Here is a 13409-nt window from a genome sequence, read left to right as displayed (position 1 = left end):
AGCACTGGAGGAATCCCCGATGTATTTCTTCAAAAGGCTGACATGGAAGACGGGGTGGAGGCTCGATGAATCTGGTAAGTTTAATCTATAGGTTACTGTTCCTATTTTTTCCAGAATTCGATAAGGCCCATAAAATTTTGCTGCTAACTTCATGTTCTTTCGCAGGGCGATGGACATCTGCCTGTAGGTAGAGATGAACATTTGTCGGATTTCAAACCGATCCGGATCGGTTTTTATCCGATCCGGTTTTTTCTCATAGAAAAAAAACCGGTTTATAAAATAACCGGTTCGGTTTTTAACACGTTTGGAGGGCCGGATATCCTAACCGGTGTAACCGGTTTCGGTTTTAAAAAAAACCGGTTTTTTTAAAAAACCGGTTATAAAAAACCGATTTTAATATTCCAGATTACTCATAGGGAACCGATTCCCCCCCAAGGGGGTACCGATTCCTCACTGAATGGTTTGGCTCCGAGATTTCCAGAATGCTCGGAGGGAACCGATTCTCCCATAGGGGGTACCGATTCCCCCCTATTCAACGGTCGAAATATTTGAATTTTACACTTAGGGAACCGATTCCCTATGAGGGTACCGATTCCCCCACGCTCCAAGCATTTTTATTAAATGTTTTCACACTTAAACGGCTATATTATCTTCATTAATTATCACTAAAGTTCAGAAGTGATTCAAAGTGTATTTAAGCAAGCTTAGAAGCCATTGATCAAAGACAAGAAACATCAAGCAACTAGAATCAAGAGAGAATCAAAGAGAAAGCATCAAACCTCAAGTTCGATAAATTTAAATACTTAATTGAAATACTTAATTAACTCAACATAATTGAAATACTTAAATACTTCCAAGTTTGATAAATTCAAATACTTAAAAACTTCCAAGTTCGATAAATTCAAATACTTAAAAACTTCAAGTTCGATAATTGAAACAAAGTTTACGATAATTGAAATAAAGTTATAAAATAAACTACATTGCCATCTCTTCTTCATCATCTTCGCCTTCTTCGTTTGGAGGGGATATTCCAAGTTCGACTTCTTCAATGTGTAAGTTTGCTTCCAAATCGGCATCAATTGCATCTTCTAGGGTGGTGATATGTTGCTTACGAGCCGCTCCATCCAAATAATCCTTTAAACAAATGCATACTTCCACCGACTCGGGACTTAGTCTTGATCTCCGTTGCGATATACCCTGCCACTAACAGAAAAAGCGGATTCCGAAGCTACCGTAGAAGCTTGGACGGTTAGTAAATCACGGGCCATGGCGGCTAGAATCGGAAATTGTGCTTCCTTTTCTTTCCACCAAGCCAAAATATCCAAACTTTCAAACTCTTCAAATGTCATTTTTGATAGAAAATCGCATGACATATAATTTCCCAACTCGCTACTTGGGGTGGTAGTACGTGATCGTTTGGATTGGGAATTTACAAGAGTGTTAAAAAGATTCAAATTTATGTTACTTGGACGTCTACTAGATGATTCCGCATTCATTCTCATTTGATCGTGTATTACACTACTTGATCCGTATTTATTTAAATAAATTGCAAACATGTCTCGAAAACATTTGTTAAAATAATTTATTTGGTTTTGGACAAAGTTGGGTTCATCATCGGTTAGATTAAAAGCAAACGCAATTTGTTCAATTAGTGTTTCAACCCCACCAACATTTAACGTTGGGTTTAAAGCGGCGGCACAAGTAAAAATGGGGGGAATCTCCTTAAAATATTTTAAAAGTTTTTCCTTCATTGCAAAGCCAATTTCTTGAAAAACTTCGGTTTCAAATTCAAAGTCATTTAGTCGGGTAGCCAACAAAAATATTTGATTAAGAACCAACGGGCTAGTAGGGTAATAAACACCGGATAAAAAAGTTGTTGCATTTTTAAAAACCTCAAGCAAATCGGTTATTTTGGCTATAGTTTCCCAACTCGAATCCGGATAAATGTTTGGGACATGACCCCACTCGAAAAGCCGATCGTGAAATGTTTACAATGTTTCCCTTTGCCTTAAGGTAGTATGCATCATCATCCAAGTTGAGTTCCAACGAGTTGGACAATCCAAATTAGGACCCAAAGCTTTTTTATTAACGGACTTACAAAATCGTTTATAATCATTTAGTCTTTTGTTGTTGTTACAAAGAACCGATTTTATCATTGTTTTGAATTCTAATCTAATCGGCTCAATAACCTCCAAACCGGCTTGCACGGATAAATTAATTATGTGTGCAACGCAACGGGTATGAAAAAACGCACCGTCTAAAATCGGTGAAAGTAATATTTTCAATCTTGGAACCGCGTTTGTATTATTCGATGCATTATCAAAGGATATAGAAAAAACTTTATTTTCTAATTTATAAAGACAAATTACCCTTTTTAAAAGTGTAAATAAATTAACACCGGTATGCGGCTCACCGAATAATTCAAACGCGATTGTTCTTTTCATCATTTGCCAATTATCTTGATCTAACCAATGTGACGTAACGGCTAAAAAAGAATTTCCGGTATTATGAGGGGAACTCCAAACGTCACATGTAAGCGACACACCATAACGGTGTTCTTGGAATCCTAAAATCATTTTTTCCCTCGCCGTACGCCACATTTTTATAGCATATCTTCTAAGGGTAGTACGACTTACTTGAGTATAACGTGGTTGCATTAGTTGTTGAATTGTTGTCGTGAAATCTTCATCATCAAAGTGGTCGAACGGCAATGCTTTTGTAATCACGAACTTTGTAAACGCTTCTCGTAATTTTTCGTTGTCGTAAACAAAAACACCACCTTGCGGTGTAAGATTCGATTGACTAGGATCCGATCTTGAGCGAAGTGCCTTGCATGATTTTGTCAAATGGTTCTTCAACGTTGTGTTTCCTTCCGATGCAAGAAACTTTAGACAAAGTTTACAACGCGCCCTCCTCAAGCCATTTGACATCTCACATAAATCGTAGTGATCCCAAATGTCTTTGTTTCGAGTGTATTCGATCACTCTCACGACTTCAAGGTTTCCCCCGACGGAAGATTCAGCCGTGTTACTCATGATGAACAAAAAATTACAAAAGTAAGATTTGAGAGATGTTTAAGTGTTGTGTAATAAGATTTGAGGAATTTGTAATCAACCAAATACATCCCCAACCTATTTATACATGTTTAGGGCGGTAAAATGGTAATTTTTTAAAGAAAAAAACGGTCACAAAACCCCCTCAACGGCTATATTAACGGCTAGTTTTTTAAACCCATACCGGTTTTTTTTCGGATAAAAACCGGTTTTTTAACCGGTTTTTTTTCCGGTAAAAAAACCGGTCTAGGTTTTTTTCTCCAAACCGGTTAAAATAACCGGTTTAAAAAAATCCGATCCGGTTAAAAAAACCGGTTTTTCCCAAAACCGGTTTCGGATATTTTTTTCGGATATTCGGATATTCGGATTTTTTGTGCACCCCTACCTGTAGGGCTGCAATTTTAGGTATACTTCTTCTCCAATTTGAAACTGTCGTTTACTTCAATTTTTGTCGGTATGTTGTTTAATTTTGTTCTGCAACATATATGAGACCTTATGCACTGTGAATTCTAAACACCATAGCAGAGTAGGTGGTTTATCATAATTCACATTCACTTCATACAACACTTCATCATTGTTTTGTGAAACTTTTGCTCTTCCCTATATATTTTGGCCTCTCATTTATTCGTTTCAAAGTAACAAGTTGCCCAACTCGAAGACCATCAAAATGAATAAGTAGAAATCCAATAGTTAGGCATGGATCATGAATTGGCAGCTCAATATACCCAAACTTATACCCCACATATTTCTTATATTTGCCCCAAACCCATTGTTGGGTTTCAACTTTTGGAATCACTTCAATAACATTTAGTACATCACCTTCTATTTTCTTTCCGATAAGAGCAAGCATCTCTACCATTTGAAGTTTTAGAAAAAAAAATCAAATGGTTAAGACAATCTAAGTTCTCCAGCAACTGAATCTGATCGAACCGATGTGTACCCAAATATCAAACGGCTGTTATAATCTGCATCAGTAACCTCATAAGTTTTAGCATTAACCACATTGATGAGAATGATTGTTTTGTCAATAATTTCTCTATACCAACTAAGGAGAGTTGATCCTTCATAGCCACTAGAATATTCTTCCTCCCTAGAGTATATCTTTGAATCCAGAATAGTCCAACGTAATACACCCTCATATTCCATCAGATGAGTACACATAATTTTCTTATCTGCCACCAACCCACTTAACATGGTATTTGTACTATACCGTGTATAGTTTCCAACACTACAAATTACCCTCTCCTTCAGATGAACCTTGCTCTGAAATCGACCTCTTTCTTCCTTTACTACCATACATGTTACATCATCATCAACTGGTTTGACAGATTGTAATAACTCAACAACAACAACATGTTATAGTCCTGTTTTTTCAATGGATTCTGTTAGCACAATACCATCCTGCTTTGCAACAGTATAACTTTTTTATGCACCTGTTGAACTATTCTCAAATTTTGGAGATTGAACATAACTTCTTGACCTTGTGAAAACATCTTCACTCCTTGCTTTGCTCCGGCATTGTCCTTTTTCTTTAGTTTTCATGCCACAATATACAGTATTATAAACAGGTCTGACAAATTTTGAATCCAATAACTCATGAACATCAAGCTGTTGTCTTGATTTGCAGATGGATTGTGTTTAGCAACAGTAGAAGTGTTGCATGCACCTGAAAGCCCACTCATAGACATGGAAGGTTGAGCAGAACTTCTTGATCTAGTAACTCGACCAGAGACAACCTGTTCATTCCTTTCCTTGCTTCTGCAGTCCACACTTTTACCCTTTTCCACCTCATAACTCACAACATTATTCTTCTTTGCAACAAAAGAATTGTTGCTTGTACCCAACGGCCCACTTTCAGATTTGGAAGGATGGATATAACTTCTCATTCTTCCAAATTTATTGGCAACAATATACCTATATCCACCTAAATCAATTACCACGATCTGTTCACGCCCAACAAACATATAAATAACAAGAAAACCTTTTCTCTTAAATGTTTGGATTATGCATGGATGAAATTTAATTTGTTGTTCCCCCTGACCTTTAGCACTACTTAGTTTCTTCCTAGTCCCATTGACTTTCAAGCTGCACCATGCATGAAAACAATCTATGCCAAAACAGAGACTACCCAGTACATTCTTGGAGTCATGAAATAATTTTAGGAGACCACTGAAAATGCTCGATATCCCAACTTCAACAGAATAGAAAGCATAATTTGCAACCTTTGATTCACACTCCAATTTTTAACCAAATAAATTGTACTCCGTCCCATCCACAAAAGTCTAAACATATAAGGATCAAGGGTCGAAATATGTTCATTGGCATTCATAAACATCATGAAATAAATTTCTCTAAGCATGGATTGAACTAGAGAATTCAGCTTATTTGTGTTACCAGTTGTTTGACACTGTAGAAAATGAACCACGTTTGCCTTTGAAGGAGAATCAATTAATTGTTTTTGTGAGTTTATAACCATTTAAATCTCGCCCTCCAAGAGTCCAGATAAATCCACGACAAATGGTTGAAAGGTAGCAACTTGAACCGACATAGGCAATTCTTGATTTTCTTGCAAAATCAGTTTGGTGTATCCAACCAGACTGACGTTCTGCTGCAGTCGTGAATTAGCTTTCATGGTGTTGGTGATAGATGGAAATACAACACTAGCTACACTTGCTGACATTTTATCGAACATTTGAGAAACATTATATGTGCCTTCTATTGCCACCGATAACACCCTTTTAGGAGTGAGGAAAATGGGTTTAGACTCACCCATCGAAAGTTGACCCATTCCTTTCTCCCCATGAATTTGTTGTTCTTGTAGTTGAGTAAAGCAGTCCCCATGAATTTGCTTTTGCTCACTCTTTTTATCATTCAGAATCTATAAGATCTGTTGCACATATCTTTGATTTGTTTCCAGTTTAGATTCCAACGTACTCAATCAGCTTTCCTGCTTTTCCACCATTTAGGAGTAGTTTCATCCTGTGATTGCTTCATCAAAGCTGTTAAATCTTCAAGTTATTTTCGTATTGCATAAAGATCAGGATTTTATGGCATTGTTTGGTTTCTTTTTGGCATACCCAGGCGTTGATTGCCAGGAGTGATGGCTCTGAATACCAATTGTTATGACCCTAGGAGATTAGAGAAGAAAATTAGACAAAGAATAGACATAATTGAGATTAAAGAAGAGAAGAAAAGGGATTCAAGAAAGCTGAGAATTCATTCATTCATTTCATAAGGAGAAGATGACTACAAGCATGTATTTTATTTAGTTACAAAATAGTATGGGAATCTAATTAGTGCCAGCTGACATTTTTACTAACTGAATACTAACAGAATGGTTTTGTTTCATTTCTTCTCTTCAGCAGATATTGGACCATCTCGCTTGGGCTGCTCCAACCTTCCTCTGATCCGTCTGGCCTGCTCTATCTCATCGGGTAAAATAATCACCTGACTGCCTCGTGTTTTAATTCCCAAATTACATTTTCCAATCCCTAACTCTCGTGCATCCATTCCCAATTCCTCTCCTCTCTCGTTCATTCCCAAATCCTCCTCTCCTCGCCGTTCTTCTTCTTCTCCGACCATAACAGGATACAAAATGGTCACTAAGCATCTTCACTTGCAAGGTATATATCTAAAGTTCAGTAACATATCCAACTACAGAAGATATTGTTGTATCTATACTCAAACCTTTAGCTCCCATATACACAAAGCGGTAGTCGGAGCAACTTATATCATTATTCACTTTATCAGTGTCGACTGTCGAGACCGCCATGCATGCATGCGATGATTGTCAAGATAAAGATTCGGACAATCATGAAATTTACACAATCTGTGAATTAAGATATGGATTTTAATTGAGTGATAACTTTGGGTGTAGTTTACGTGAACAAGAAAACCTCAAAAAGTAGCTGGATTTAAGCTAACTAAATACCATTGCTGTCTTTGCATCTTGTCAACTGTATGCTTTGTATTAGGGGTGAGCGTTCGATCGAGTCAAGTTTATAAAATTTGAGTTGAAGTATAGTCAAGTCAAATTTCCGAGTTTTCATTTAAATTTAATTATAAATACTTACAATATTATGACATTATGATATTTTATAACCATAAACAATATATATATTTTTTGTATTTTTCTTATATGATTCACATATACCATACAAAGTTGAGGGACTCGACTCAAATTTCGACTCAAACTTGAAAATCAATCTAATAATTACTAAAAATTTCGAGTTATTCGGATTATATTTTACAACTCGATTTGAACTTAAATTTTTTTCGAGTCGAGTCGAATTTATGAACCTATAACTTGAACTCAATTCGAGTCGGGTTTTTTTCAAGTTAAGTCGAATAAAAAAAATCGATTTTTCGAATCGATTCGAATTTTGCTTAGCCTTACTTTGTATTGGGCTGACCAACCATTATGCTTTCGATAGTAGCATAATTTGAGCCCATCCCACCGCATTGTTGTTTTCCCCTTTGAATTAATCTTATTCCGGTAAGTTTTGGCATGAATTAACTTATTCAATGGTTATAGAAATTGTTGTTGATTTTAAAGATAAAAATTCGATTGAGCGTTCATAAGTAATAGATGAAGAAAACGCCAGTCTCATCAATCACCTTCTGGTATATACTAATACTACATACTGACAGAATCAATATTGATAATTAATCCATATCTACCTAATGATCGGCCTGAGCGCATGTGGTGGACCTTTTTACCTCAAATCTCCTCCCAAAAAGAAAACACAGCATCCTGACTAGCTATCATGCCTATCAGACGGGGGGAAATCTTTCAAGCACTTAGCTTCGATAAATTATACTACCACACGATCTATTACTTTATTTGGAATTTAACAAAAAGAAGGGCATGCATTGTGTTCTTAGGAAATAATAAAGTAATCTGGTGAGAAAGAAGCAACTGAGATTAAGATGAGGCTTGGAGTAGCATTGATGATGATGGAGATAGTAGTTTGTCTGTTTGAGGGAACAGAATTACAGGCAATGGTGGTCCATAAATATTTGTCAGGTGGATATGTTTGTTAACAACATAAATTTTTTAAATGAGATTAATATAAATAAAATTTTAAGGTCTGTAAAATAAATATTTAATTAATGAAAACTTAAATTTTAAAATTAACACGAAATATTTTGAAGTACGCATCATCAATAAAGTAAATAATTAATAAAAAAATTCAGATTTCATTCTTCACCCTAACCAAGCTAAATCGCAGGTCGGAGCTCTTCTTGTAGAATCTCTTTTAACAATGTGGCCCCATCTTTAGGGCGATGGACAACAAAATTCCTAGACCTTGGAATATCCATTTTATTATATTTTAGAGTGATAAAATAATTAATTTAATCAGTATCATCATATTTTAAAAATATTAAATTTCATATCCTTCAATTTTTTTATAATTTGAGAAGATTAAGATAATGGACTATCTCATATATTTTAATCAATAAAAATTAAACTATACAATAAATTATTCAACAATGTATAATTTATGTAAATTCCACTATACAAAGATTCCTTTCATTTTTCATTTAAGTATCATTCACTTCGCCCCCTTTCAATTCAAATCAGGCGCTCTCTTTCGCTAATGGATAGCGAAGCAGAGCAATCTACAAGGACGAAAATGGAGTCTCTGAGAAGGATCTGTGACAGAGAGTTTTCGATCCAACAGCAGAAGATAGATTCGTTTACGGCCTCAGTTCCTTCTTCTCTTAATTCCATCGAGACCCTAGCAATTGATACTGCCAAAATCATGGTCAGCAACCTTACTTCCTTTAGTTCTAGGGTTCCTACACTCTCTCTCTTTCACGCATATACTTAAATATGTGTGAAGTTATTGTTCTGAACTTCTGATATTGAATTCCGGGATTTTCTTGTTATGCTATGTTATACAGCTATACTCGCAAAAAGGAAAGCCAATTTAAGAGAAGCCGAGGATGAGCTTGTCAAGGTTTCAGCTGGTAATTGCTCCCTTCTGTTTTGAACTTTCTTTTTAGCTTTTTGGGGTTTGAATTTTAGCAATTTGTTATGAAATGGAAAGAACAAGTTGTGCGAGTTTGTAACTGTTCTTTTACAATGCTGCTCTATAGTCAAGGCCTGTATAGATGCAAAGAAGATGGCAATGAGGGACTCAATATCTGCTACTAAAACTAGAGTGGAAGAACTTAAAAGAACTGTTCAATTTCAAATGACTAGGAGAGACGAGTATGGAGCAATTGTATCTCAACAATCTCTAGGTAATTATATTTACACTTGTGTCACGGGTGGAATTTATGGTTCATGTATGGCTCGAATGAGATGTCATTTATGTTATTCATGTACCATAGTTTTGCATTTCTTTTACAGTGTAAATTTAAATTTTAGAACTTCCGGTAATGCACATAGTCATTGTTATTTTTTTCGGTGGTTATGTGGGACTAGAGGTTTGAGAATATTGTTTGGGGCGACTTCTTATATCATGGATATTGAATTCATACATTGTGATATTGATGAAGCAAGTTAATAAAAGTTGCTTTGGACATATTGCCATGCCGATTGTACTGTCCCCATTCCTTGCTGAACTTGCTTGTTTTCCTTTTCTTTTAACAGAAGTTTGAACCTGCGCACTTGTACTGTCTGTATCTATCTACCATTTCTCGTGCCATGTAGTGGGTAGTTTGAGTCTTTATTACTATGGTTGGTGAGGAATTGTTAAGGTGTCAGGAGGTCTGCTTAAGCAGTTATTTTGGATCACCATGCAACTTATATGCTCCAAGCAAAGGAGTTATAATAAAACTTATTCTTTGCGCCTAATTTGCTGGACTGTATGTATTTTTCCTGTTTTCTGCTATTTGCTGAACAATTTTGGGGATTGTCATTTCCTCTTTTTGGTATCGTAATTTCTATGTAAATTTATTAATTATTTTCACAACATCATTTCACAAGGATCTCTTCTAAGTTGCTGTTTATTCTACGCATTCTTTATTTTTCCCTATTTGGTTTTATCCATATCTTTGTCAAAAACTGAAGAGGAGGTAGAACATGAAAGAGAGGAAAATGGAGAAATTCTAGAAGCTATTTCCTGGTACAATCGGGTTCTTGGTTTTCAGATAGAAGGTGGTCATGGTAAGTGAGATAGATTGCATGAGAATTTAAGCCCCCTTGCTGTCCCTTCTATTTCTTATTGGCTCTTTTGTTTACCCAGGGGCGAAATTTACGTTTGATGATATTAACTTAAAAAATCCAAAGCAAGAATATTCTTTTGCCATTCTTCATGCAAATTATGCCTACTCCTGTACGTAATTTCCTTCTCCAGTATTAGCTACATTCTAAAATGGTATATATTCTAACATATTTATTTCTTCCCCGTGATCTAAAGTATTGGACTGCAACCCACACTTGAATGGAATTAAAGAGTTGATTAATGAGTTGAACAGCACAAATGACTTATTGGGTTTTGTTAGAATCATGAGAGAAAAGTTTCAAGCAGCAGCAGCACTTGGTATGATTTCATTGTATTCTTTTCATCCCGCATGCTGGATGCTTAAATTTGGCATTCCTCAGTTTGAAGGATTTGATTCCATCAGTTGACAACTTTTATTTAAAAACCTATTATTTTGATTCTTCCCATGTGGTTCCTCCAACATGAGTTTGGACTCAATTGTTTTTAGTGAAGTTCTTCCATCATTTATGACTTATCAGGATTGCAGCTCCAATCCACAAGTTCTCATGACTGTTCCACAATCTCTATGTCTGATCCTGCTTTATCAGTTTCAATTGATAGAAGTGAATCTTCTGCCAAGAAAAATGAGCACCACATCCCACTTTGAGATGTAAATAGGCAATTTAAGAAAGTCAGCCATGGAAGTAAATCTCCAGCAAAGGTAAATGAAAATCAAATTATTGATGGAGTATTCAATAAACATCTCAAGGAAGTAGTCAAATCAGATATCTTATCATCGGTTGTTCATCACTCCCCTCGGCTTAAGGAACTGGCAAAACCAGATCTTTTATCACTGGTTGCTTGTCAGTCCCCTCGGCTTAAGGTATTATATCCCAACTTGAATTTTTCTGCCTATCTTGGACTGTATACAGAAAGTAGCACACACACATGTATATATGTGTGTGTATACTTCATCCACTTTATGGGTAGAATGTTGGTGTTTTTTAACAGATATCTGGCGATAGTAGCCAAAAAGAAAGGGATGGAGATTGAGCGTTTAGCTCTCGAGCCTGGCCTGGCTTGGCTTGTTTCCAGGCCTTGCAAATAATCTGCTAGTATACCTACCGGATTTTAATGCTTGGTAGTTTGAAGTCTCACATTCTGTTTTCATGGAACTTCGGTCTTGGCCTCTTGGGAAAATGTTTTCCCCTTGGTTTGCATCCTTCTAAGTTGGAGATGCATATTTATTTGTAGAACGACCCGAGTTTCTTTTTGTAATAACTCTCATGCTCTCTTAGCTCCTCTAGGAAAGAAGCAAGTTCATGAACTATGAAGATTAGGTATTTGTACTATATAACCTTAGGATCTCGGGGCAAGGTGTTTTACGAGTGATGAATTTGTATGACTTATTTATTATGCTATTTGTTCAACTACAAGATTCATAGTGAAATTTTTTTCTAATTTGAGATATTGGAATATATGACAGGCCAAGAAGTGAAGCTAGAGTGGAGGCTGCTTCGTTGCATCAAATTTCCAATTTTGTGCTGATTTTAAGGTATGAGCTGATGTTCTAGTTTTGTCTAGCTTGTGATGCAGTAACATGCAGGGTGTGGAAACTATCGACATATGTATCATAGAAATTAGTCAGGACCGATTGAAGTGCGTTTTGAAACACATCCCGTATGACATAATTATGTTCGTATGATTACTTCATCATAGAAATGTGGCTACTGAAGGTGACTAGTTGGGCTGATGGTTTAAATGATGTAGCGTTGTTAGGTTTTGGTACTTTCATTGTGTCTTTTTATAATATCGTTTCTCGGATTGAATTAACTACAAAAAGTAAAAGAGGGGATTTTAAAATTAATGAAAGGAAATAAATAATAAATATTGAATAAAAAATAATAAGAAAATAAATAAAGTAAAAGAATTTAATAGATGATATAACCTTAGGTTTTATTTAGCCTCAATTTCGATCGATCATCAAAATAAAATTTTCCCTTCGTGATGTACGCCGGTTACAGTCAACATGACCTAACCCTCGCAGCTAACCAAATCTTCTCTCTAGCTAACCAAATTTTCTAAGTTTATCTTTGAAATCTGGTCTTTTTTGGTCTAGCCATGTCCATCACCTTTAGATCCAAAATAGATTTAATTTATGAAAAAGCTTGACTCAAGTTATAACATTTCACCAATAATTGAACTCGATCTTGATTCTCTTTAATGAATCGCCGCTAAGTTTATTCACAGAAAGTCGGATTATGACCAACCAATCCGACTTATAAACTTCAAGCAAAACAGTCTTTAAATCAACGTGCACATTTTGAGTTGAAGATATAATAACTTTCAAGGGATAGTCGATTGTCACTTCTAGTTTCCATATAATCGAAGAATACAATATGAATGTATGAAGATGATAATTGGAGGTCAAACTTTTTGGTTTTTGGATTAATTAATCCAATAATCTCTGTTTAAAATAAACACAAAATAAAAATAAATAAGTAATATCCAATCGATAAATAAGAGATAAATAATAATAATAATAATATACAATATTAAACACTTATAATTGTTCAAATACCTTATGAGTGTTCATCTTATGTTTGCTACATTTGCTTTCAAGTACTTAGGATGCAATTAATCGGTTGCTGCAGTTTTTGCTTTTTCAAGAATAATTTTTGGGACAAATTTAGATTTTTTTATTTTTGATATAACCCTGAAATATTTGATTCATTCATCAATTAATTTAGATTGAATATAAAAAAATCTAATTATAACAGCAGTTATTTGAACTTGTTTTTTTCTTATTTTTATTAAGATTTGGTTCTCCAACTTAAAAAAGATTAACATCGACAAATCAAATTATAGCATTAAATATTCGACAATTATTCATGGCACTTTATTAAAGCATACAAGCGTACGCATCAACCACTTAGCGAGCAATTTAGTCGATAGTAATACGCATAAAACGAAGCCACACAAAGCAAAGAAACGGTTTCCCCATTCTCAAGGTTTCCCATTTTTTTTTAAATATAAAAATAATAAAATAAAAAAGTGAAAGAGTTTGCGTATCGACCGTTGCAGTAACCTGTACAATTCCAAACTAGTAACAAATGTGAGCTGAATTAAATAACTCCGTGGTTTTTTAAATTTATTTTTAGTTAAAAAATTTATTTTAACCGTCAAATGAATGAAAAAAAGA

The 13409-nt window shown here is 35.1% G+C and overlaps 1 pseudogene; it reads left to right on the top strand.

Annotated features, from left to right (window-relative positions):
* Positions 1 to 8598: 8598 nt before the first annotated feature.
* Positions 8599 to 11972, top strand: LOC120200896 (annotated as a pseudogene).
* The last annotated feature ends 1437 nt before the right edge of the window (positions 11973 to 13409 follow it).

Source organism: Hibiscus syriacus, unplaced genomic scaffold (assembly GCF_006381635.1).
Source record: "Hibiscus syriacus cultivar Baekdansim isolate YM2019G1 unplaced genomic scaffold, ASM638163v2 tig00006613_pilon, whole genome shotgun sequence".
NCBI classification, from domain to species: Eukaryota; Viridiplantae; Streptophyta; class Magnoliopsida; order Malvales; family Malvaceae; genus Hibiscus; species Hibiscus syriacus.
Note: the sequence above shows the minus strand (reverse complement) of the source record. Positions and strands in the feature narration are given on the sequence as shown.